At 39.9% G+C, this 26,948-nt stretch overlaps 1 long non-coding RNA gene across 1 annotated transcript in view; it reads right to left on the bottom strand.

Moving 5' to 3' along the window:
* The window catches only part of LOC109461069 (uncharacterized), a 32,566-nt gene extending 6,225 nt beyond the window's left edge, over positions 1–26,341 (bottom strand). The window contains exons 1-2 of the long non-coding RNA XR_002139617.2: positions 26,107–26,341; positions 24,682–24,863 (exon numbers count right to left, since the gene is read on the bottom strand). This is a non-coding gene — a long non-coding RNA (uncharacterized LOC109461069). The remainder of the gene's footprint in view (positions 1–24,681; positions 24,864–26,106) is intronic.
* Between the last annotated feature and the right edge of the window lie 607 nt (positions 26,342–26,948).

Below are 26,948 nucleotides of genomic sequence, written 5' to 3'. Positions count from 1 at the left end.
ACATCATGTTTTATACCATTCATTCAATATTTAAAACAACTTCACACATAATCTATTTCAGGACAAAGCCAGGAACTGGAGAAACATGGAGGAATAATGTGTGGCCATATCCTCACTTAGCTCATAGGCAGCAGTCATTGGGTTCTAGATCAAAATATTGTATCACTATGTAATTGTGGAAAAGTGATGGACTATAAATCTATAGCTATGACTTCTGTTAAGAAGATAATTTTAGAAATTTCAGCAATATACATTTCTTTTTTTCTTTTTTTTTAATTTTATTAAATTTATTGGGGTGACAATTGTTAGTAAAATTACATAGATTTCAGGTGTACAATTCTGTATTACATAATCTATAAATCCCATTGTGTGTTCATCACCCAGAGTCAGTTCTCCTTCCATCACCATATATTCAATCCCTCTTACCCTCATCTCCCACCCCCCACCCCCCACCCCCCTTACCCTCTGGGTCTTTCTGTCTTCACTCAATAAGCTCATGGAACAATTTTCTAATCTGTGCCCTTAGTAAGTAAAAGCAGGCAACTCTGAAACCCAAATGGATATCTGAAAATCAAAGCAGATCTGTCACTGTATGTGATCAGACCCTCTTCATCCAATGTTTACATGAAAATTAATCACAACACATTATGTTTCTTCTTTTGGAAAAGAGTCGGAACTGTAATAATCCAAGTTCTAGTGATTATGAAATCTTATTTGTAATTAGGAAATGGAAGAAAATAATTAACAATTATTATTTTGTTAGTAAAATTGTTCATGAAATCCATTTGGGGAGATGAGGCTAAAAGGCAAAAGAGTGTATTTAACAAGATTGAGTAAATACCAGATTTACTCTCCTTCTGTAAATAAGTATAAAGTTAAGCAAAATACATATATGAAAAAACCTTCATGTGGTAAGGACAGGACTGTGATCTCTGGTGAAGAGAAACAAGTGAGGTGAGCCCTGCAATCATCACCCCAGATTTCTGAGCCACTTTCCAAAAAAAATAGCTTTCTAGTGAGAATGAAGGAGAGCTCAACCAGAACTGTGGTCTCACTGAGTTGAGGGAAGAGATCAGAATTTATGGAAGAGGCTGATGCAGCTAGAATTTCCAGGGCAGATAGCACAGAGGAAGAAGGCACAGAGAGATAAAGCAACAGGAATTTTCATAAGTTTCCCTTTAAATATTTGTGCATGTATAGGTTGATTCCCCAACAAGGCCAGGCAAAGAATGAACATGGACCTGTAAACTGAGCAATTGTCATAGCTCACACAAGGATAAGAAGCTTTCTAGTTTCAAGCAGCCAGAGTGGAGAGGCCTGATTGAACATAGGGCACGTTCAGTGAATAATCTAGTAGGGAATCTTACTAGTCAGTCTAAACTATTTAAATTCAAACCTGGAAAGATAATATTCAACATTTTTAAACAGTTTATAGAGATATAATTCACATACCACATATTTCACCTATTTTGATTGTGCAATTGGCTGTTCCTCGAAGTGCTAAACATAAGGTTACCATATTCCCAACAATTCCACTCCTATGTATATATCCAAAAGAAAAGAAAACACAAGTCCACAATAACTTGGACACAGGTGTTCATAGAAAATTATTCATAAATACTTAAAAATGGAAACAATCCATAGGCTGATGAATGAATAAACAAAATGTGTTGCATCCATATAATGAAATATTATTTGGCAATAAAAAGGAATGAAGTACTGACACATGCTGCAATATGGGCAACTCTTGAAAGCATGCTAAGTGAAAGAAACCAATCACATAAGACTACATATTGTGTGATTTTGTATATATGAAATGTCAAGAACAGGCAAATATACAAGGATAAAAATTAGTCTCAAGTTGTGGAGGAGCAGGTGGGGAATAGGGAGAGAATGCTAATTTGGGGTGTTATGAAATGTTCTAAAATTAGATTGTTATGTTGGTTGCACAATTCTATGCATATAATAAAAAACAGTGAACTGTTCAATCTAAATGGGTGAATTATATGTTATGTGACTTAAAACTCTATAAAGATGAGGTTTTTCTCTTGAGTTTTAATGGGAATAAAAATTGGATATAATACTTGGTGCTGCATGGATGTACAATAAATGAATTATTAAAGATGGTTAGAGAAATTTGAATATGAAATGGACATTATTGAAACAAAGAATATCAAATCTTGACATAGAAACATGGAAAGGTAGAGATTGCCCTTCCAAAATAATAAAATAAACATAGTAACAACATGGAAAAAACACAGGTTTTTAAAAAAATGTATGCTTTTATCTAATTTTGTTAAATAAAAGACAAATAAAATACAAATTGTGTGTGTATGTGTGTTTGGGTTTTCAATACATATATAAAGATTTGGAAGGACATACAATACAAGAATATAAATTCAATTGTGGTAAACTCAGGGTAGCTGGAATATGATGTTTTCATTGTTTCTTTTCTTTTTTCTTCAAAATTTTTATAGTATACCCCTTTCTTTTTCAATTTTAATTATTTCAATTAAAGTTGGGATTCAACATTATATTAGATTCAAGTGTACACCATCATGGTTAGACATTTATACAACTTATGAAGTGATTCCCCCGACAAGTCCAGCACCCGCTTGGCACCACACATAGCCATCACAATGTTATTGATTCTATTCCCCATGCTGCACTCTACATCCCCTTGACTATTCTGTAACTGCCAACTTGTTCTTCCCTAACGCTTCACCCTCTTCACCCAGCCCTCCAAACACCCTCCCGTCTGGCAACCATCAGTTTGTTCTCTATTCAATGAGTCTGTCTCTGTTCTGTTTGTTTATTTATTTTGTTTTCTAGACCCCACATATAGAGTAATCACATGGTATTTGACTTTTTCTGTCTGAGGTGTCACCCAACACAATACCCTCTAGGTCCATCCTTGTTGTTGCAAATAGCAAGATTTCATTCTTCTTTATGGTTGAGCAATATTCCATTGTATATATACACCAATCCTTTCCATCCAATTGTAGCTTGCTTCCACATCTTGGCTATTGCAAATAATGCTGCAATGAACCTAGGGATGCATATATCTTTTAAAATTAGTGTTTTGGATTTCCTCAGAAAAATGCACAAAAGTGGAATTGTTGGGTCATAAGGTAGTTCTGTTTTTAATTTTTTGAGAAACCTCCATACTGTTTCCCATAGTGGCTGTACCTATTTGCAATCCCACCAATAGTGCATGAGGGTCCGCTTTTTTCCACATCCTCACCAAAACTTGTTGATTGTTGATTTATTGATGATAGCCATCTTGACACATGTGAGGTGATATCTCATTGTGTTTTTAATGTGCATTTCCCTGTTTATTAGTGATGTTGAGCATTTTTCATATGTTTATTGGCCATCTGTATGTTTTCTTTGAGAAAGAATCGTTTTTTAAAAATTGGATTGTTTGGGATTTTTGTTGTTAATTTGTATGAATTCTTTATAAATTTTGGATATTTTCAATTATCAGATATAACATTGGAAAAGATCTTCTCCCAATCGGTAGGTTATCTTTTCATTTTGTTGTTTTCTTTGCTGTACAAAACCTTTTAGTAAGATGTTGTCCCATTTGTTCATTTTTTTTCTTTGCTTTGGGAGATATAGCAAATACATATCAAATATATAATATAATATAATATAATATAATATAATATAATATAATATAATATAATATAATAAATGTATATGTGTGTATATATATATATATATATGTATATATATATATATATATATATATATATATATATATATATATCTCATATATACAGAGGGTGCCAAATGTATACACATTTTATGAAAGGAAAACTGTATTAAAATTGTAATACTTAATATATACTGATAACAAAAGATGAATACACGTCATGTTTGACTTCAGCAATTACAAGACGTGCTCAAAGTGATTACCATCAGTGTCCAGACACTTCTGAGTATGGCATGAACTATTGCTTGAGCAACACTGACCAAAGTGTCCAGTTGAATACATTTTTTTGGCACCCCCGGTATATATATTACTAAGGGCAATGTCAGAGAGTTTGCTGCTTATGTTTTCTTCCAGGAGTGTTATGGTTTGAGGTCTCATATTTAAGTCTTTAATCCATTTTGAGCTTATTCTCATACTGGATACTTTCTGTTATAAGAAAGTGATCCAGTTTTATTTATTTATTTATTTATTTATTTATTTATTTATTTATTTATGTGCATGTATCTTTCCAATTGTCCCAACAACATTTATTGAAGAGACTGTTTTTACCCCATTGTATATTTTTGCTTACTTTGTCATAGATTAATTGACCGTATAGGTGTGGATTTATTTCTGAGCTCTCTTTTGGTTCCATTGATCTATGTGTCTGTTTTTATGCCAGTACCAAGCCATTTCTATTACTATAGCCTTGTAGTATAATTTGATATCCGGTGGCATGATACCTCCAACATTATTCTTTATTCTCATGATTGCTGTGGCTACTTAAGGTCTTTTGTAGTTTCATGTCAGTTTTAGAAGTATTTGCTCTAATTCTGTGAAAATACCATTGGTATTTTGATAGAGGTTGAATTGAATCTATAGATTCCTTTGGGTAGTATGGACATTTTAATGATGTTAATTCTTCCTATTCATGAGCATGGTGTATGCTCCCATTTATTTGCATTTTCTTCAATTTATTTCTTTAATGTCTTAAAATTTTCCAAGTACAGATCTTTTACCTCCTTGTTTAAATTTATTTCTAGTGTTTTTCTTTTACTGATACAATAGTAAATGGGATTGTTTTCTTAATTTCACGTTCTGATAGTTCTTTATTGGTGTATAAAAATGCAACCAGTTTCTGAACATTAATTTTGTATTCTGCTTTTTAAATTAAATGTATAGACCAGTTATATTAATATTTTTTTGGAATTTTTAGTTTTTTTTTATAGTATGATATCATCTGCAAATAATGACAGTTTTGCTTCTTTCTTTCCAATCTGAATGCCTTTTCTTTCTTTCTTTTTTTTTTTTTTTTTTTTTGTTTGAATGTGATGGGAAGACCTCAAATATTGTGTTGGATAAAAGTAGTGAAAATGTTCAAACTTGCTTGTTAGTGATCTTAGGCAAAACAATTTTAACTTTTCTCCATTCAGTATGATGTTAGTTGTGGGTTTGTCACGTATGTCCTGTATTATGTTATGTTCCCTCTATTTCCACTTTGCTGAGAGTTTCTATCATAAATGGATCCTGGATTATGTCAAATTATTTTTCTACATCACTGACATGATCGTATGATTTTTATTCTTCATTTTGTTTATGTGGTGTATCATGTTAACTGATTTGTAAATATTGTACCAACACAGCATCCCAGGAATAAATTCCACTTGATCATGGTGTATGATCATTTTTTAAAGAGTTTTATTAAAATATAGCTAACATACAATATTATATTAGTGTCAAGTGTTCACAATATTTATTCAACATTTATATACCTAAAGAAGTGGTCACCCTGATTAGACTAGCAACCATCTGACATCATACTATGCTATCACAATATTATTGACAATATTTCCCAGGCTGTACATTATATCTCCATAACTTACTGGTTTTATACCTGGGAATCTGAACCTCTTATTCCCCTTCACATTTCCCTTCCCTTTAAAAACGTTTCAATTACATTTTTCCTTCAATATTATTTTATATTAATTTCAGGTGTATACCATAGTGGTTAGACATTTATATAATTTAAGAAGTGGTCCCCTTAAATAGTCTAGTACTTACCTGGCACCATATATATATATATATATATATATATATATATATATATATATATATATATATAGTTACTAACATATTATTGGCTATATTCACTATCCTTTATTTTGTATCCACATGACTATTCTGTAAGTACTTAATCCTTTCACAATTTGCACCTTGCCACCCAAACTCCCTCCCATCTATCACCCAAATAAATCAAGTGCCCATCTGACACCATTCATAACTATTATAATATTCTTGACTATATTCCTCATGCTATACCTTACATACCCATAACTACTATGCAACAACCAATTTGTACCGCTTAACCCCTCCCCCCTTTTCACCCACCCCCAACACCCTCTCCATCTGGCAATCATCAAAATGTTCTCTGTATCTATGAGTTTGTTTCTGTTTTTTGTGTTTATTTTGTTCTTTAGATTCCACATATAAGTGAAATCACATTGCATTTGTCTTTCTCTGTCTGACACTCCACTCAACACAATACCCTCCAGGTCCATCCATGCTGCCGCAGTTTGCAAGAACCCATTCCCGTCCATGGCTGAGCAATATTCCATTGTATATATGTACCACCTCCTCTTTATCCATTCATCCATCAATGGAAATCCAGGTTGCCTTCACATCTTGCTATTGTAAACAATGCTGCAATGAACATATGAATGCACATGTCCACTCAAAGTAGCATTTTGGATTTTTGGATAGATACCTAGAAGTAGGATTATTGGGTCCTTCTTTGCCTCTTGTTATAGCCTTTGTTTTAAAGCCCATTTTGTCTGGTATAAGTACTGTTATACCACCTGCTTTTTTCTTTTTCATTTGCATGAAATGTATTTTTCTTGTCCTTTTACTTCCAGTCTGTGTATGTCTATTTATCTGATGTGAGTCTCTGAAGGCAGTATATGTAATGGTTTTCTTCTCTATTCAGCCACCCTATGTCTTTTGATTAGAGCATTTAATCCATTTACATTTAAAGTAATTGTTGCTAGATATGTAGTTATTGCCATTTTATTCATATTTTGGATCTCTCTCTCTCTCTCTCTCTGTCTCTCTGTCTCTCTGTCTCTCTCTCTCTCTCTCTCTCTCTCTCTCCATCTTAAAGAAAGCTCTCTAAGATTCCTTGTAATTCTGGTTTGGTGTTGATGATCTCCTTAATCTTTTTCTAGTCTGGAAAGCTCTTTATCTGTCCTTCAATTCTAAATGATAGCTTTGCTAGGTAGAGTAATCTTGGTTGTAGCTCCATGGTTTTCATCATTTTGAATATTTCTTGCCAGCCCCACTGGCCTGCAAACTTTCTGTTGAGAAATCAGCTCACAGTTTTATGGGAGCTCCCTTGTATGTAACTAACTGCTTTTCTATTGTTGCTTTTAAGATTCTCTCTTTGATTTTAACTTTTGGCATTTTAATTATGATGTGGCTTGATGTGGGCCTCTTTGAGTTCAATTTGTTTGGGACTTTCCATGCTTCTTGGGCTTGTATGTCTATTTCCTTCACCAAGTTAAGGAAGTTTTCCATTATTATTTCTTCAAATATATTTTCAATTCCTTGCTTTCTCTTCACCTTCTGTTATTCCTATGATGTGAATGTTGGTATGCATGATGTTGTCCCAGAGGCTCCTTAAACTACCCTCCATTTTTTAAAATTCTTTTTTCTTTTTGCTGTTCCAGTTGGGCATTTTCTACTACCTTATCTTCTAAATCATTAATTCAGTCCTCTGCTTCATCTAATCTACTGTTGATACCCTCTAATGTATTCTTCATTTCAGTTACTGTATTCATTTCTGACTGGTTCTTTTTTATGGTCTTTATCTTCATTTTTTTGGTTTCATATCTCTTTGTTGAGTTCTCTCTGAGATCACTGAGCATCCTTATAACCAGTGTTTTGAACTCTGCATCTGGTAGATTACTTGTCTCCATTTTGTTTTGTTCTTTTTCTGGAGCTGTGTTCTGTTCTTTTATTTGGGACACGTTTCTTTGTCTCCCCAATTTAGCTGCCTCCCTGTGTTTGTTTCTATGTATTAGGTAGGGATGCTATGTCTCCTGGTCTTAATAGAAAGGCCTTATTTAGTAGATATCTTGTGGGGTCCAGTGGCATAGTCTCCCTGATCACCTGAGCTGGGTGTTCCAGGTGTGTCCCTTGTGTGGGTTGTGTGTGCTCTCCTGTTTTAGTTGAGCTTCAGTTGCTGTTTGCACATCAACCTGGATTGACATTCAACCTGATTGGTTGTGAGTACTGGCTGTGACTACAATGGAGGATCTCTTGTGCAGGGGCCTGACTCTATGAGGCAGGATTTGCTTTAGCATATCTGTTGAGCCTTCCAAGTTTACCCTTTGTGTGTGTGGTTCTTGCATGTGGCCAAGTGATGCTCCATCTCAGTCCAGAGCCACCAGGTCAGCCAACCCTAGGGCCTTCTAGGAGGGGCCCAGTCACAAGCCAAGTTGAGCTGCAGCCTGTGCCCTGCCCAGGGCCATCTGTCATGAGCCACAAAGCAATCTGCAGATTGCCTCCACCAGCACTGAGCTTCGAGGTGCCTTAAGAGGCCAAGCTGCAAATTCAGGCCAGCTCTCTTTCATGCCAGATTTAGGGCTGATCAGTCAGTGGTACGGGACATGCCAAAGCCATATGCTGCTTGTTTGGGTTTTATGAACCTTTAAGAGATTTCAGGAAAGTCCACAACATGAGCAAAGAGAGGCCATTTTTATGGAAAAGATGCTGGAAATGGCTAGGGTTGGTCTGCAAGTTGGATGGGACAGGTTCTCAGGGAATCACCAGGACATGGTAAACAAATGGTATTATCCAGGTAATGGAGACTCAAATACAACAGCCACCTATTTCTGCCTGTGAGGAGTGGGGAGGGCTCAACACCAAAAAAAATGTCTTCTGCCAGCTCCTCCATTTGGAAGAAGGCTGCGCCTGCAGCCCTTGCCCTGAAGTCTGACAACTCAGTCCTCCCCGTATATACCTGGTGCCTTTTAAAAAAATTAATTTAATTTTATTATTAGTTTCAGGCGTACAAAACTACATAATGATTAGACATTTATACCCTTTACAAAGTTATAACCCCAACAAGTCTACTACCCCTCTGACATGATATGGTGTCTGACAATTAAGTTCACAAACTCACCCTACAAAAAGTACTACATACCTCATTGCTGAATATCGGTATGGTCACCTTCAAAGTACTCCCCTTGGGAAGCTATGCACCAATTCCGGTGCCTAGTCCATGCTTCAAAGCAATTTTGGAACTCCTTTTCTGGAATGGCCATCAGAGCTCTTGTCATGTTACCCTTGATGTCCTGAATGTCATAAAAATGTCTTCCTTTCAATATTTCCTTTATCTTCAAGTAAATAAAGAAATCATTGGGGGCCAGATCAATGTGTAGGGAAGGTGTTCCAATACAGTTATTTGTTTACTAGCTAAAATCTCCCTCACAGACTGTGCCTTGTGAGCTGGTGCATTGTCGTGATGCAAGAGCCTTGAATTGTTGGCAAAAAGTTCAGGTTACCTAACATTTTTGCACATCCTTTTCAGCACTTCCAAATAGTAAACTTGGTTAACTGTTTGTCCAGTTGGTACAAATTCATAATGAATAATCCCTCTGATGTTAATAAAGATTAGCAACATTGTTGGAATAAGTTCATGAACTTAATTGTCAGACCATTTAAGGCCATTGTTTTCTTGTTGATTTTCTATCTGAATGATCTAGTCACTAATGTCAACAAGGTGTTAAAATCCCCTCCTATGACTACATTCCTGTCAATCTGTCCCTTTAGGTCTACCAATATTTGCTTTAGAAATTTAGGTGTGTTATGTTGGGTGCATAAATGTTTACAAGGGTTATAGCCTGTAGTTGGATTGACCCTTTTATCATTATATAATGTTCTTCTTTGATTCTTGTTATGGCCCTTGTTTTAAAGTTTATTTTGTCTGATATGAGTATTGCTACCCCAGCCTTTAAATTTTTTTCATTTGCATGAAATATCGTTTTCCATCCCTTTAATTTTGGTGTGTGTGTGTCTTTCAATCTGAAGTGGGTCTATTGTAGACAGAGTATGTATGGGTCTTGTTTTTTCTTATCATTCAGTACCCTATTCTTATGTATTTTGATTGGAACATTTAATTCATTTATATTTAAAGTGATTATTGATAGGTACGTAGTTATTGCCATTTTATTATTTACATTTATGGTGTTTTGTTTTGTTTTGTTTTGTTTTGTTTTGTTTTTTTCTTCTTACGAAAATCCCTTTACGATTTCTTGCAGTACTGGTTTGGTAGTGATGAACTCCTTTAGCTTTTTCTTGTTTCTAGCTCTTTATCTGTCCTTCCATTTAAAATAATAACCATGTTCGGTTGAGTAGTCTTGATTGTATGTCCTTGCTTTTCATCACTTTGAATATTTTGTGCCAGTCCCGTCTGGTCTGCAAAGTTTCCGTTGAGAAATCAGCTGACAGTCATATTGTAGCTTCTTGTGGTTAACTGACTCCCTTTCTCTTGCTGCTTTTAATATTCTCCCTTTGTCTTTAATTTTTGGCAATTTAATGATGATGTATCTTGGTGTGGGCCTCTTTTGATTCATCTTGTTTGGGCTTTCTGGATTTGTATATCTATTTCCTTCACCAGGTTAGGGAAATTTTCAGTCATTATTTCTTCAAATAGGTTCTCAGCCCCTTGTTCTCTTTTTTCTTCTTCTGGTAGTCCTATGATACAAATGCTGTTATGCTCAATGTTGACCCAGAAGATCTTTAAGTTACCCTTATTTTTAAAAATTATTTTTCCTTTTTACTGTTTTTATTGGGTATGTTCTGCTGCCTTATCTTCTAAATCACTGATTGATTCTCTGCTTCATCTAATGTGTTACTGAATACTTCTGGTGTATTTTTCATTTTAGTTATTGTATTCTTCATTTCTGACCGGTTCTCATGGTTTCTATGTCCTTTTTTAATGCTTATATCTCTTTGTTGATGTTCTCACTGAGTTCATCTATTCTTTCCCTAAGTTTACTGAACGTCCTTATAACCATTGTTTTGAACTCTGTATTTGGTAGGTTGTTTGCCTCCATATCATTTGTGCCTTTTTCTGGTTTTCTCCTGTTGTTTTATTTGGGTCATGTTTCTTTTTCTCCTCATTTTGGCTACCTCTCTGTGTTTGTTCCAATGTATTAAGTAGATCCGCTTTGTCTCCTAGTGTTGGCAGGGTGGCCTTATATAATAGGTGTCCTGTGGGACCCAGTGGTGCAGTCTCCCTGATAACCTGCACTGGGTGCTCCAGGAGTGTCCCTTATGTGGGTTGTGTGTGCCTTCTTGTTTTAGTTAAGCCTTGACTGATGTTGGCAAGTCACTGGGTGGGGTTAACCCTGAGGCTGACTGGTTATGAGAATTGGTCATGACAACAGTATATGAACTGCTGTGCAAGGGTTGATCCCACAGAGTAGGATTCACCCCAGCATGGCTCTGGTGCCTGCTAAGACCACCCTTTGGGTGTGTTACTTCTGGAGCTAATCACATGGTGCTCTGTTGTGGTCTGAAGCTGGCCAATGGGTTTGTTGGTTTTTAGGAGGGACTCTGGTGTAGGCCAAGATCAGCTGCTATCTCTAACTGACCCAGGACCACATGGTTAGAGCTACATAGAAATCTGCTTTGGGTAGAACCCTGTGTTCAGACTTGAGTAATGTGGGAGAGGGCACTCTGTCACAGGTACCAGTCCTGGAGCCATTCAGCAAAAGGCACAGGGCATCTGGAGGCCAACCACCACCTGCCAGCTGTCTGTAAAGCACACCCAGCTGCTGAAAAATCCTTGGGCAGTAAGTGAGTTGGTTTGGGTGGGGTCTCAGGTAGTCACCAATGTGGAACAAGTGGTGTTTACTAGGTTAATGCATTTTCAGGTTTGGCACCAGTGCCAAGCCTGAGGCTCCACAGCAAGAGGCAAAGGGAACACCAAATCCAGCCTCTGCCTGCCCGGGGCCTGTGGATCCTTGAGAGTTTTTAAGAAAGACTGTATTGTGGATGGAGGCAGGCTGCCTGCCACTGTAAGAGCCTCTGCTGGAGAGTGAATTTGGTGGGACATGCTCTGAAGGAGTCATCAGGGTGGGGGCAATTGGTGTTAACCAGGTTAATGCAGATTTGGATTTGGCACCTGCTTGTGCCTGAAGGACCTGCGGGGGGAGGGTGCAACACAGGAAAGATGGCACCTGCCTGCCTGCTGTATTGGAAGAAGGCTCAACACAGAAACAATGGTGGCTCTCCTTCCAGCTCTCACCCTGCGGCCACACAATTCAAATTTTTTTTATTTTTCCTGTATGACCCAGGTATCTTTAAAGCTGCTGTCCTTTTACCGGAGCCCAGGGTGAGTGTTTGTGAGCAAATGAGTCTCTGCACTGACACTTTAAGAGGACAACTGGGTTTCAGTAGCCTTCCATTGTACCCAGATGGACATAATCACCACTAATTTTCACAGCCAAATGTTGTGGAGGCTCCTCTTCTGGGCACTGGTGCTCTGGACTGGGGAGCCCATTATGGGACTGGGTCCTCTCTCCTTAGAGGGGACCTCTGTATCTGAGATATCCCTCCAGATTCTCAACCACCACACGTGGGTGTGGGACCAACCCATTTCTCATCTCTGCCCCTCCTATCAGTCTTGACGTGGCTTCTTCTTTATATCCTTAGTTATAGGAATTTTGTTCAGTTGCTCTTCATATGGTTCTCCAGGTTGACTGTTTTATAATTTAGTTGTAATTTTGATGTGCTCATGGGAGGTGTCAGCACAGCATTTACCTATTCTGCCATTTTGACTGGAAGCCAGTGTATACACCTTCTTATTTTAAGTTTTATTTTTATTTTTGTGTATTTTGTATATGTGAAACATAAGCAAAGCATAGAGAATAGAGTAAGAAACTTTGATGCACCCATCCTGCTTTTTCAACAATTATCAGCACAGTATATTCTGTTTTTTTTTGTTTTGTTTTGTTTTGTTTTGTTTTGTTTTGTTTTGTTTTGTTTTTTCTGAATCCTAACAACTGTCTTCTCCCATATGGTCTGTATTATATTTTTTAATTCAAAGATTATTATCAACTTGATACTTAATTAACTTTATATGCATAGAAGGTCTATTAGGATACATACCAAACTGACTGAGAATGGAATAAGAGTATGGTGAAGTGGGTGGATCTTTTATGATGAGAATGTATTTATGTAGAATTTTTTTAAATCATAAAACATAGAAAGATAATTGAAAAAAAAGAAACGTTCCTCCAAATATACTAGAGGCATAAGGTTTTCATCAAATTAGAAAAGGTCCACGTAAAGTAATTGAAGGAGCACTGAATTAGAAATCAAGACATGAGAGATTTACTTCTATTTCTGTCACTATAACCATAATATCTCTGAGTCATTGCTTATAATTGCTTGTAAAGAACAAGCATATCATTCAGTCATCCTAATAATATCTTTGAGCATCTACTCTATGCCCTGTATTGTCCTCATTGCTGGAGACACAGAATGAGTTCACTTCCACATTAGTCAGAACACTTTTGGTTATAAGTAATCACAACTCCAACTCAGACGAGCTAAACCAAAGAGAAGATGCAATGGCTTACACAACCACGGAATGCAGGGATGGACCTGACTTCATATGCACCTGGATTCAGAGGTTAATAGAATTTCTTCAGGACCTAGTCTTCCTATGTCTCCATCGTAGCTCCTCATCACTGCTTTCCTCTGTACGGACTTCCCTTTCATGTAGGGTCTCCCAATATAGTAATCTCTGACAGCTCACTGATTATACCCTCATTGCATCAAGTTCAAGTGTTCTGGGTAATGCCTTTCCTCCTCTAGATCCAGTGTGACCACATATCAGTATTCCGTTGTGTAAAATCCAATCAATGTATACCAAACACAATGTCTGGCAGATTAGTTCTATGTAAATATTTTATCTCCACCTTCTATCTACAAGGTTATATTCCTTATGCTTTCATTTTACTATTTTTTATTTTTAGAATTTTTTTTTATGTTTTTATTTTTATCTATGATTTATTTTTCTGAGGCCACAGTTTGGAAAAGATTCATGGCCCATTTACTCACGAAAATATTCTGGGTTGATTTCCAATTAATCATCATTGAATGCTTCCCCACTGAACCATCAGAGATTCTGCATGAGGTTGCTTTGCCAGTATAACACACATTATTCATACTTACCACTGATGAGAGAAGCTGTGCTTATGTTTTCACTTGAGAAAAACAAAATGCACATGATTCCTACCTCTCTTTTCCAGAATTACTTATAGTTTCCCAATGTGAAGTTGAAACAATACCACAATTCTGTTTTCTAGAGCCAATGTAAATATCTTTCCTCTGTATTTTCTTTCTCCTTACAGTCAATGAGGTCATCCCGAAAGAGCAGAACTTAAGAGTCAGATCCCTCTTGTTATCTGCTTGTTGGGGATTCTTGGAAAGTCACTTGGTCCTTCTAACTCAGTTCTTACAACTATTAAATGGGAATAGCAATAGACCTACCTTGTAATGTAGTTGAGAGGATTATGGGAAATAAAATTTGTAAGATTCTAACATAGTTTCTGAGACAGAGTAGCCATTCAGTAAACACAAGTCACCTTTCCTCCTCCAATGGCATGGCATTTTAATATTTCTTTCTCTAGGTCTCACTTTACTTCCTGTATAACCATTATTTTTCTTATATCCCCTACTCATTCATTATCCCTTGAGCTTATGAATTATGCTTTGTTTCTTTTTATTGCTCATGGAGCTGACACAATGTCTTTTCATGGAGAGGAGCTCTAAAAATGATTCATAGCTATATAAAATATAACTTTGATTGATACTCCTATCCCAAAACTATAGGTAAAAATATGTTGGTGATACAAGCATCTAATTATCCTACTACGGGTCAGACACATTATATGATTTCCATTTATTTTCTCATTTAATCTAACCTTGTGAACATAGGTTTGACTCCTTTCTTATTTTACAAATGAGGACACTGAGGTTTGTAAATGCTAAGAATTTGCTGTAAAATCATTCATCTAATGTGTGTTGGGCTTCATCCTTAAGCCCAGGTTTGGTCCCTATGGACACCCAGTCCCTCTGACCCAATGGGACTGCTGCACATCTTGTACCTTCCAGATAGATAAGTGCCTGGGAAGTTGGCATCTTTCTATTTAGTGCAGTCCTGGCATAATGGAAAGACCAGGCTATGTCTTGAAGAGACTTTAAGAACTCATATCATGATACATGTGGACACCACTGTGGGAGTGGAGACATGAATACTCACAAAGGCAATCTTAGGAGAACCCGGGCTACAAGAATTCCTCTTCAGCCTTAGGCAGTTATGCATAAATAACCTGTTGTCCCCAGGCTCAGGCGTGGTACCCATTCCCAGTTCTGTCTCCTCCTTTAAGAATCCTTTCTATGTCACGGTCCCAGGCTTCACTAGGATTCTCCACAGATACTTTCTTTTGGGCCTCAACTCTGTGCTCCACAAGGACACCTCCTCCTCTACCTCCCAGTTACATTCTAAGGTCTCTGCCCTCTTCTCAGCTTCCACCTTGCCAGATGAACCTGTCAAAGTCTAAGTTGAGGGAACCTGGTTTCCCACCTCTCTTCTGAAAGGTAACATCAGACCTCATTCTTGAGATCTAAGATTTAATAGCATGCAAATTTGTACAACAGGAAGATACCTTAGCTCCCCGTCCACTGGCTTTTTGCTACTTTAAACCTTCAAGCTTTCTCATCTCAGTATCAAATTTGGTAAGCTCAGTGTCATATGGGAGATCCTGCTCGCTGCACCATGTGTTGTGCGGGGCGGCCTGTGGGGTCTCAGCTCCCGCTCCCCACATAAGAATGCAGGATGTGGCTAGGCCAAAAAGGAACACCCACGGAGCTATAGGTAGGGGAGTCATACCACTATAGTCTCACTGGAGGCTGGATTCACACGTGCGACCTGCTGTCTGCTTTTCTGCCTGCCAACTGACAGACTCCCCTTGCTAGCTGCAGTCTACCCTGCTAACTGCAATCCGCACTTGCTAGCTCCGCTACCATCTTCTTGCTAGCCCCCAATTTTCTGCTAGCATAGCCACGGCAGTTAAATTAGTGGCCAATGGCTCACTGGTTACAGCTGACGGCCAACTAGCCACAGCTGATGGCCATCCAATCACAGTTGATGGCCATTTACTACCTGAGCCTGCACCTCTCCACATGAGGCCGAGAGCCTGGAAACTGCACTCCTGGCTCTGTCCCCACACTCAGCCTGGGTACAGATGGGTAGAGCTTGATGTAGGGTTGCAAAACAAGAGTGGACCCCAAAGTGCTGAGTGGAGATGCTAGAACTACCAGGCATTTGTTTATTTGATCCAAATTCAAAAGGAAGCAGGAAAAGTTCTCCTGGAGCCAGCCACCAGGAAATGGTTGTGGAAGGAAATGAAACAGGACACTGAATCTAGATAATCAGGAGAATCAGGTAACAGCATCCTGACTCTGGGAGGCAGTGATGGAGAAAACCTACAGATGTAGGTAAATGGGGTTAGACAAGAAAAGGTCTAGGGTGACATTTAATACTAATGAAAATATTTGCTCTCACCTTATAAATGTCACTTCTATTTCTTTTCCCAAATAGGTCTTTGGTATACATTCTTCTACCCATTTTGAAGATGGGAGATTTGCGATTCAAGGTTAGATAATTTGTCCCACAACCTAGAGCTAATGAGTTGTCTAGATTTGAATACAAATTTATCTGATTCCAGAACTCATGCTGATGTTTTAGGAGACTGCACTCAATATTAATCCTGGAAATCAATATGGTCACCAAACCCAATGAACTGATGTACAGCTCAGTTAGACGTTTTTTGCAATGATATTACTCAAGTGACTTAGGTCCCATATAGCCAAGGCTGGAGTCAATGAGAACCCATGTATGAATAAAAGGGTAGCACTAGTGGTCTTGTCCTGGGCTGAGATGTTCTACTCAGGAAGTCTTACAGCTGACACATAGCTTCACCCTCCTCATTCCCTGCTCATTGACATTTTACTCCACTTGCAGGCTTTCTCTCTCAAGTCCCCATAATATGTCTGCAGTAATTTGAGAAGTCTCATGTGCTTTTCCTTGTCCCTCTAAGCATGCAATTCCACAGGGCATGTTCTAAAAATAAAATAAAGTTATTCTAAAGTAGGAATGTTCATTTATTCGGAGCTAAACTTCTGGGGAGCTCCAGGCAGTCACTGACACATTTGCAGAAACCTACCCCATCTCTTATCAGCACTGAGATCTACTTCCTTAACATGGAAACATTGCAGCCTGGTTTTGTAACTGTGTATGACTGGTGTTGGTTGAGAGAACCAACAGCGTTCATTTCATTAAAGATAAAATATAGATTTAGTGAGGATCAAAGCAGATAATGCTTTGAATAATTTGGGGTGGGGTTGTAGGCTAAATGAGCTGGTAGCACCAGAAATCATGGGCAGAAGTTACAAAGAAGTATATTGTGGTCATATGAGGACATTGTAATAGCCAGAATTGTTGGAAGATAAAATAGACCACTTTGGAAGGTGAATTTCTCATCACTGAGAGTGGAGCTGGAGTAGCACTTAAGATTGTTGGGGAAGGACTCACCCCTGAAAATGTGCCGCCCAAACAGGCTAAGATTTTCATGCAGCACTGCAGCATCAAGAGAGTAGCCAGGCCCAATGGGGACAGGACTCCGGGAAATAGCTAGTTCTGGTGCCTGACTATAAAGAAAACGAGCCATTAGCTCAACAGCATCATCTCCAGGGGGCCATCTCAATCTGGACTGGTGTGGGAGGAGGGTGGTAGTTTCTAGTATCAGGTATCTAGGTAGTGATAGCAATCCACTTTAGCAGGGAACAGATAAATGAGTGAAGCAAAGGAGAAGATTTGCCAAAATCTGAAGGAGTGGGGCCAGCTTGGCATTCTGAAAGGAGTACTAGATCAGGTCATAAACCCAGCCAAAGGGGCTCTAAGGTCCAGGTAGCAATCCGGAACACTGGGAAACCAGGATGACGTTCCTTGGACACAAATGGTGTGGAAGAGGTTAGGAGGAAGTATTGAAGAGCAGGGATAACTTCATTGCTCAGTGTGCCTGCCAGTGGGCATTAGATTGTTATAGAAGGAAGATCAGCATGGCACTGCACAGGAAAAGGCTTGCCTGTGCCAAGTGAGGCAGGGCAAACAGGAGCTGATTCTTCCAGCAGGGTCTGGGTGATTGCTCCTTACACTGCCTTCAACTCTGAGACCGCATGACCTGAGGGAACCTGGGATTCAGCCAGAGTTGTGTTAAATTTGCTCAGTGGTATCAGTCATTGATCTAAAGCTGTGATTCTCAAAGTTTGGCTTATGGTAGAATCACCTGGAGGGCTTTTAAAGCCCCAGGTGGCTGGCCCCACTTCCAGGAGATTTTGATTCAATGAGTTTGGATGGGGCCAAGAATCTGCATTTCTAACAAGTTCCCAGGGATGGTCTAGGGACTACCCTTTGAATAGCTCTGGTCTAAAGTAATGCTAAGTCAAAGAGCACTCAGCAAAATGATGCTCAGCTTTCCTCCATACCTTATTCAAAAACGTAGCACCTTCTTGATTTCAGTTACCATGCCAAGTACTAGAGATATTCCAGTAAACAAGATAGAATCCCTGATGTCAAGTGGCTCACAGTCTAAAGACACAGAAATGAGCAGTTACAAGACAGGGCAAGTGTCAAGACAGGAGTAATTACTCGTGATGACAATTTGTGCATATGTGTACTGAGAAATACTCTTGAGGACACTAGAGGACGTTTCTGGACCATGTGACCTTGAAATTAGAATCTGACTTTAAGGTCAGGATATCCTGAATCAACTCTTGGCTCTGCCACTTGATAACTGGTTGATCTTAGGCAAGTTAATTAAGTTCTTTGAGCCTTAGATTCCTTGTCAGCCAAATGGTCCTGGGTCACTTAATACCATGACCATGGACATGTCCTAGGCACAGGGCCACAGGGTGAATAAGCCTGCTATTCTGTCAGTCTTGTTCCCAAGAAGCTCACACTCTGCTAGTGGCAGTAGGATTGGAGATAGGACATTTCCACGCAGAGGCAGAAATAAAATGAGCTGAAACAAAATAAAAATACAGTGACAAGGAAAGCAGGAGATAGAGTTGGGCAGATGATTTTAGAGAGGATTGTCAGGGAAGGCCTCCTTGAGGAGGTAATATTTGAACTGAGATCTGGGTGAGGAGAAGGAGGCAGTATTTTCTACACAGGGTGAAGATTTGAGTAGATATGTGAGTTAAATAACCGTGATGGTCAATTATCAACTATCAACAAAATAAGCTTATCATCCTCCTTATTGTACTTATTACTATTATTATAATTATTACAATTATTGTAATACCAGGAAGACAAGTTCATGAGCAAAGTCCAGAGGGGCATGGCCTCCTGGCACATTTGGAAAGGTCATAGGTGAGCAGAACTGAAACACAGAGCCTTTAGGGGTATGGAAATGGCAACACTTGAAAGCCTAGCAACAGATCAGGCTGCGCCCTGGACATTGTCCTCAGGAACCACTAGAGAAATCTGGGGAGCGATGTGATGTGCTAACATTTTTGTTTGAGGAAAAACATGTCATTTCCTTCTTTTCTGCATGCAGCCCGAGGAGTGGGTGGAGGGGAGAAAGACTGAGGGCAAGGGGGAGATGTGGCAGTCTTCACCTGGAGAGAATGATGGGCAGGCGGTGATAAAGATATTTAGGAGGAGCCATGAAGAGAATGCAGCTGTCGATTACATTGGAGGGTGATGGGGCTGGGCAATGGAGGCAGCCCGCCGTGGGGACGGAACGTGCATCACCCCCACTTCCCTTTGAGCTACAACCCCAGGAAGACAGACCATAGGGGCAGAACTTTGGCAAACTTGCTGTAGGATTAGGGGCCGGGGACTTTGCCATACAGTGCTTCTTTCTCTTTCAAATAAGATATTTTTCTGTTTTACGGAGAAGGGTGCTGTGAAGACTGAGTCAGATGACAGGTATGAAAAGCACTTGGCAATTGTAAAACAGTTTCCAAATGTGAGGTGCTATTTTTATTACCCTTGGTTTCCTTGTACAGAATGTGACCCAGTAACTGGACGAAGGTGTCTGGCTGCTCTGGAAAAAGCAACAAAGTTGGAGATGGCAGACCGGCAGCCTCATCTGCCTGGGTCTCCGGACAAGGCCTGAGTTAGTCCCCTGGGCCCATCCTTTCCGCAATGCCCTTCATGTGTCTCTCATTTAGAATGATCTGCTAGGCTAAGCTGTGGGCATCACGGAGAAAAAAAGGCAGCCTTGGATGATTCAGTGGCTGCGAGGAAGTAATCCCCATCCATGGACTTGAATGGGAGCTAAGACAGCAATGATGAGTGGCCACGCATCCAAAGCTGTGCAGGGCAGCTGGCTGCTGATGGAGGCTCTCCCAGCAGGGGCGTTCCCGGTGCAAAGCATTAACAAGAACCTAGATAAATTCCTCTTCACTGGGCTTTGGAAATGGAAACCTGTTTAGGACAACACTTGGCACACTGCGCCGTAAAAGTCATTTTCTTGTAGCTGGTTTCCTCCTTTCTTTTCCTCTTTTTATTTCTTTCTGCCACTTCTATTTCCTTTCCTCCTCCTGTGACATCAGAAAAGAAACCCTGTGGCATCAGCCCTGATGCATTTGGAGCCCAGCCATTGACCAAGGGGCACGTCCACGGGACCGCTGAACTCCTCCCTGTAGGGGTTCACTATGTGGGTGACGTGAGTGAGAATCATGGGAAGTTGCTTCCGACTTTTGGAATGTGATTGCACAGGTGGACATGTGGCTACTCCTGCCCTTTATGTGTGTCCAACCAGTTATCAAGCATGGCCTCCTGTCCCTTCACCCCAGCCAGGCATCTTGCAGACTTGCTCAGAGCACAGTGACTACTTGCGCTGTGAGTCTCCCGGGGTTCCAAAGGAATCTGCAAACACTGGCAAACGCACTTGCTGTGAAGGGTGTTATATCAAGATTCCTACAAGGGCCAGAGCAAAATAGTTCAATCCCATATTGCGGAAGTACTTGTGGGTCTGTTCAGTGCTCTCTTCTTCTCTCTCCCAGGATGAGCAGTCCTGTCTGTCCAAGCCCAGCTCCTCAAAGCTCTGCTCCCACATTCTCTCAGACTGAAACCTTCAACCTTCTAGGAAGCGATGGATCTCTGTGGGATCAGACCCTGGGCTGGCTCCCCCTTTCTCAGAACTGCTTTGCCCTTCTCCCAGAGCATTGGTTGGAACAGGTTATCACCTCCTCCAGAACATCCATTAAGACAGCAGCCATTTAAGGCTGCACTGATTTGTGCAATAGGGGTCAGTGTTCTTATTTGAGCCTTAGTACACAGCTGACATTTACATTAGTTCAATAAATGTTTACTGATTAGTGTTACTGGGGATACAAATGAAAATAACACATAGCTCTTGCCTGTAAGAAACAGTTTGCGAGAGAGAGAGAGAGAGAGAGAGAGGTAAACAAATAAGCACAGTAGATTATTTCAAGTGTCCTTTGTAATTTGGAGATGTTTGCATTTATTGATATTTGTTCATCTTTGGAGAAACCAGGGTGGAATAGAGCATCTGACTCATAATTCCTGGGGATCTCATGTTGTTACTAAGATTGGCAGTAATATTACAGCCTTGCCATGATCTCATAGTGTCAATAAGCACTGGCTCCATTATACAGCTGAGGGAACAGAGGCATAAAGCAGTAGGATGACTTGTCCAAGACCGGATATTAGGAAGTGGCAGGGCTATAAACCTACTTGATTCCAAATGTCTCACTCTTTACCCTGCCCTAGGCTCCCTTCCTCTGACGCCCTCCTTTTTGGATCGGGGCTTGCTGCCAGCCTGCAAAATGGTGAAGAGTGATCATTATCCAGCAAAACCATTTTGACATCTGAAACCAGGTCCACATCAGAACATGTGACGAAACAAAGGAACATTTTTCCCCATTCAGAGGATCATTAAAGAAAATGAAAGTTGGTGGATCGTTGTTATGCACGAGGAAATAACATAAATGAGAAAATCTGTAAACAACACATCTGAAAGTCTCTGGAAATTTGCAGCGGAAACGAATGGACCAGAGTGTGAATGAATAATGCCTCACCAATGGGAACCTGGGAACCATGGGGCCAAGCTCAAAGCAAAATGATCCATTCTGTTCAGCATGAAATGAATTCTCTGGCAAAATGGAGGACCAAAATTAAGCACCTGCTCCTCGACTGCAAGATTTATGGATCTTGGTTTTGACTTCTGGAAGATGAAGAAATGCTTAAGCATATTTCTCTGTATTTATAGGCAGATGCTTGGTGGGTTCTTTTGTAGGTGAAGCCCTTTGGCCAGTGCTTAGGGATCAGGGATTGTTCCATATTCCCCAGGTTCTTTCTAAGGTGAGAACTGGGAGCTAAGGCCACCCCAGGGAGTTGGAAATGGCGTCCAGCACAATGCTTCTTAGAGCAAGCCCCTGTCCTTTCCGACAAAGGGACAGTTCCTAGTTGAGTGGGAGGATGTTGATCATCAGGCCCAAGTTTCTATTTTGTCCCTACTTGGGCATATTCTGAATTTCCCCCAAGTCCCCGTCTACTTTGGAATTCCATTCTATTTTTCCTCAGAAAAGTGTCTTCCTCATGAAGAATTGATTGATCCATTAGTGGCCCCTTCTCCTCACAGTCCTTATGCGTCTACTGGCAAGTGTGAAATGTATGCAAAGCACAGTGGAATCTGTTTTTTCCTGCCCAGCACCCATGCTCACTTTGTATAATACCACTGAGCACTTCCAAGAGGAATCTTCTGGACAGATTTATGTTCTCTTCTTAACATTCAGTAAATTTACAGAAGAGAGGCTTTGGAAAACTTCCATGAAATACTATGATTCCATCTCTTTTTAAAAATAAGAATAACGATAATTTAAGCTTTCTTGAATATTTAAGTGCACATACAGTAGTAAGCACTTTTCATATATTATCTCATTTAAATCTCACACATACATCTATGAAGGAAACCATTTTATAGATGCAGAGGCTGAGCATCTAGAACCAGGTATTTGTACCCAGGTGCCTCTGACTTCAAAGTCTATACCCTTGGCCACTATACTCTGTGATGCCTCATACCTTCTTTTTTCAGATTTACAATAAAAATTGGAGGGTTGAATGTTCTGAGATGTACTTGGTAAAGAACCCTATATAGTGTTGTTTAACATTAAACAATACGAAGAGATATGTGAAGCTCTGCAGGTATCATTGCCACAGTTAGCGGGTATATCCCTTCCTGACCTATATGCTCAATAAAGGTCAATTGTGTAGAAGTTGGAAAAGTAATATTGGTGGTGATGGTGGTGATGATGAAGATAGAGATCATGATGATGGTGATCATGATGGTGGTGGTGGTGGTGATAATGACAGCATTTACTGACAGACTATTATGTGCTAGGTGCTCTCCATGTATTATCTCATCTAATCCTTATAATTTTGCTAAAGAGTGAGTGCTATTATTTTCCCTATTCATAAGAGATGAGAGCACTGGAATACTGAGAGCGATCTTGCCAAAAGCCACACTACTAGAAATGGTAGAACAGGGAATTGAATCCAGACCTGCTTGAATTCTCAGCCTCCTAGCATTTGCAACCTATCTTCCCTCATTGGAGGACCAGCTTTCAACCTAGCAGAGCCCCACCCATCCTGATAGCTTAAACTCTAAAAGATCTTGATGATTTTCTTTCAAGCACACCAGAAAGGGCAGGGTCCCTTGTCTATCTGTCCTTTTGCTTTCTAGATTGCAAGACGTTGGAGCCTGTTGAGGCTCTGCTCTCAGCCCGAGAGCTTTCCTGCAGGAGCCTGGCAAGGGTAAGGCAGTCCCACAAGCCTCCTTGTAGCAGCATGGGCATCACGTTATAGGGAACCCTATAGATTAGGAGTAGAGTAGGCTCCAAATGCACGAATTTCAAAATTGAAGCAATAAAGCATATTTTTTTCTCAGCTTGCAATTGCTCCTTAATTGGACCATGAATAGCAATTATACTATAAAACCTAACAGGGATTTGTGAGTAATTAGAGAATATCTTGGGGCTTTGGGTTTTAATGGAAGAACCAGGCTAATCATTGAGTTACTTTCACCTTCTACCAATTGATAAAATCATTATGAAATGCCTATCAATCACTCAGAGAAATTGCAAATGTAATTGTAATTCCTGCTAGTGTAATACTAAGAAGCCTGGAAAATCACCCTACACCTAAGGCTTTGTCTGTATTCTTAAATAGATGGAAGAAGCAGAAGCAAAGGTGTTCCCATCATCTGGAAATTGACAATGTCCTGTCTGTAGCTCCTTTGAATACATTGCTTATTTCAACATTTAGCACAGCTTTGTGGGGAGTATATCTTTACGCCCATTGCACAGATAAAGGCATTGAGGATCAGAGTAATTTATCCAAACTCATATAGCTAGTAAGTGACAGATGCAGAGTTTAAATCCAGATTTTTAATACGGGTCAAGCTCAAAGTTCATGACCTTTCAACTCTATAATTGCTGAACATTAATTGAGCACAACTATGCACATCAGCTTTCCATGCATCATGCAATTTAATACTTTCAACAGCTATGCAAGGCAAGTATTTTTATCACATTTACAAATGAAAAAGTAGAAATCTGACAGCAGTGGCAAGTCTCATCTTGGACTATCACCTTCTCTCACCCTTCTCATCACACACACACACACACACACACACACACACACCACACTTCTTCAGTCCCTTCATCTCTAAAGCCACACATTTGGGGAGTTCCTTCAAAATTAGGCCATGAGACAATAATGTGAAAGATAAACTAAGAAGCACCACTAGGGGGATGGAGAAATGGCACAAGAAAGTGAAGACAGCCAAAAAAGGATAAGTTAGCAAAGCACCTACCTATGTCAGAGGTGGGGTTTGGCCTCAGAAGGGTGCTGGGAAACAGTATATGCAGCACACACCTTGCCTCACCAAAGAGCAGCAGAGTGGATATTCATCTACCAACTTCATTAGTCTTGACTGGGCAGTCATGGAGGTGGGAGAGTTAATTCTTCCGTACTTCCAGCTTATAGTGAGGACAGCTAAGTGGGTTCCAGAGCAAGAGAAGACCCTCAGTGAAAGAATCCAGGCAGTTACAGGTGGTAAGAATAGGAACAGGGCACCAGTCCAACAGCATAGGAACAAACTGGTCTTCAGTGAACCATGTAGCAAAGGAGAGGCAACAGAAAGCGTGGCTTTGGAACCAGACAGACCTGGCTAGCTATGCTTGCTATGTCATCCCCTGGAATGACTGCCTTGGGCTAATGTGCTTGCCATTTTTTATTCAGTCCAGGTCAACTCACTTGTGAGCCAGGGGGACTGATGTCCACTTCACAGAGTGGGTTGGAAGACTCTAGGGCATAAGACCTGTCAGATCCTGACACTGCATTTACCTGACATACAGTTGCTGTTCAAGATACTAACTCACTTGAACCTGAAAACTGCCTTAAAACCAAACAATAAGAGGCAGTTTCTAGTGTAGCCAAAATATCAAATCATTATATATACAGGTCCTCTAAGGAAGTAAGTTGAATTTGTGACTTCTATCATGAATTCCTTTGAAGCTCTATTAAAATTTCAGCTCCTGTCCCAGAAATACACAGAAGACACACACAAAAAACAGTCTTGCAGAAAACAGAAGAGATACATCCACAATTATCTGGGGGAATCAATATGTAAGCACAGGTATATTTAGTGAATTTGTTGGAGTTTTTTTGCCCAGTGTGAGCATTCCCAAGTCCTAATCCTGGTGGTGATGTAACCAGTGTGGACTCTTAAAAGAAAAGCATTCTGAGTGGTGTCTATGAGTGTCATAAGACCCTTATTTTGTAACCTGGTTCCCAAAAGCATCAGGGCCACATGCTTCAGTAGGGACAAAAGCATTTTGTGATTCATTTGCTCCATTCAGCTTTGGCCCATGGATTTCCCTTCATGTTAGCGTCTTTCTAGAAAATGATTTAGGTCAAGCTCAAGGGTAAATGCTGACCGGTTTACTCTGAGTCCTCAAGTATAAGAAAAGGAGTGGTGGAAAATAGAAGCCAAGAGTGGATGGAGTTACTTAACCTGGCTAAGGGACATCAATCTTTCATTGAGAAAAAGATACCAATCTGCTAACATCTTGGCTCTATCTTGGCTTGCTCCTTTTAGGAAAGGAAACCTCCACATGGGGATGATATGTTTCACTGCATTTTTATAATTAAATGCCTAATTTTTTCTAGCCAAGACTCCTCTACCCTATCAAGCAGCATAGGTCAGAACTCCGCAGCACCAGCCCCCATAGCTTACTTGACATTGTGCACTGTGTCCTCACTTTCTTCTCTTCTTCTCTCCCGCAATATTCCAAGACAGAGAGACCTGTTATGAAACTTCAGAAGAGGAGTCCTACTATTTCTAGTTTGTGCAAAGCGTTCTCCTATGTAAAAATAGACTCTCTTCCACTTGGACGCTGAGTGACCAGAGGGATCACTTAACAGCAAGTTTAATGCAGAGCAATCCCCACGCGAGGCTCCCTTTCCATGGAAGACAATCTGCTACCATTTTTATGTGACAAGACCAAATGGCTAGGGGACTGTTTGAGTCACTGGATAAGTATTTATTCCTCCTTCTAGAATAAAACAGAGGTATATTTTATGTCTTTCCCACATCTTTGCTCTTTCTTTCTTACCTTTATTTGTCCTCCATAAAGTATATAGTTATTAACAGGCCTCTCAAATGTCAGGCAACAAGGGAAAACACTGGCATCACAAAAGTGTCAGAAAAACAGCAAGAGCTTACTCCCTCCTCACACTCCGCAAGCTCCTCATGTGCCTCACTAGAGAGCAGCGTGCTGGAGCTACGGGCATATGTGCTTGGGAGCCAGGGAGCATCGGTCAGAGAGATGAGCCTCAACCTACCTGCTGTGTGACTCTGGGCAAATCCTCTGCGTGTCCATTTCCTCACAGCAAAATGGTGACACTCGCATCTGTTGGGGTTGTGGAGAGAATTGCATGAAATCAGGTATGTGAAATATTAGATGAATTGTAAGTGACCAGTAGATATGAGGGATATTCCTCTTGCTCTGGGTTCCCAGAAGTCTGTATCGCCTTTTCTATGCTACATGTTAAATAAAACCACATTACTACATCTGA

This window comes from Rhinolophus sinicus, linkage group LG07, assembly GCF_036562045.2.
Source record: "Rhinolophus sinicus isolate RSC01 linkage group LG07, ASM3656204v1, whole genome shotgun sequence".
Classification (NCBI taxonomy): domain Eukaryota; kingdom Metazoa; phylum Chordata; class Mammalia; order Chiroptera; family Rhinolophidae; genus Rhinolophus; species Rhinolophus sinicus.
Note: the sequence above shows the minus strand (reverse complement) of the source record. Positions and strands in the feature narration are given on the sequence as shown.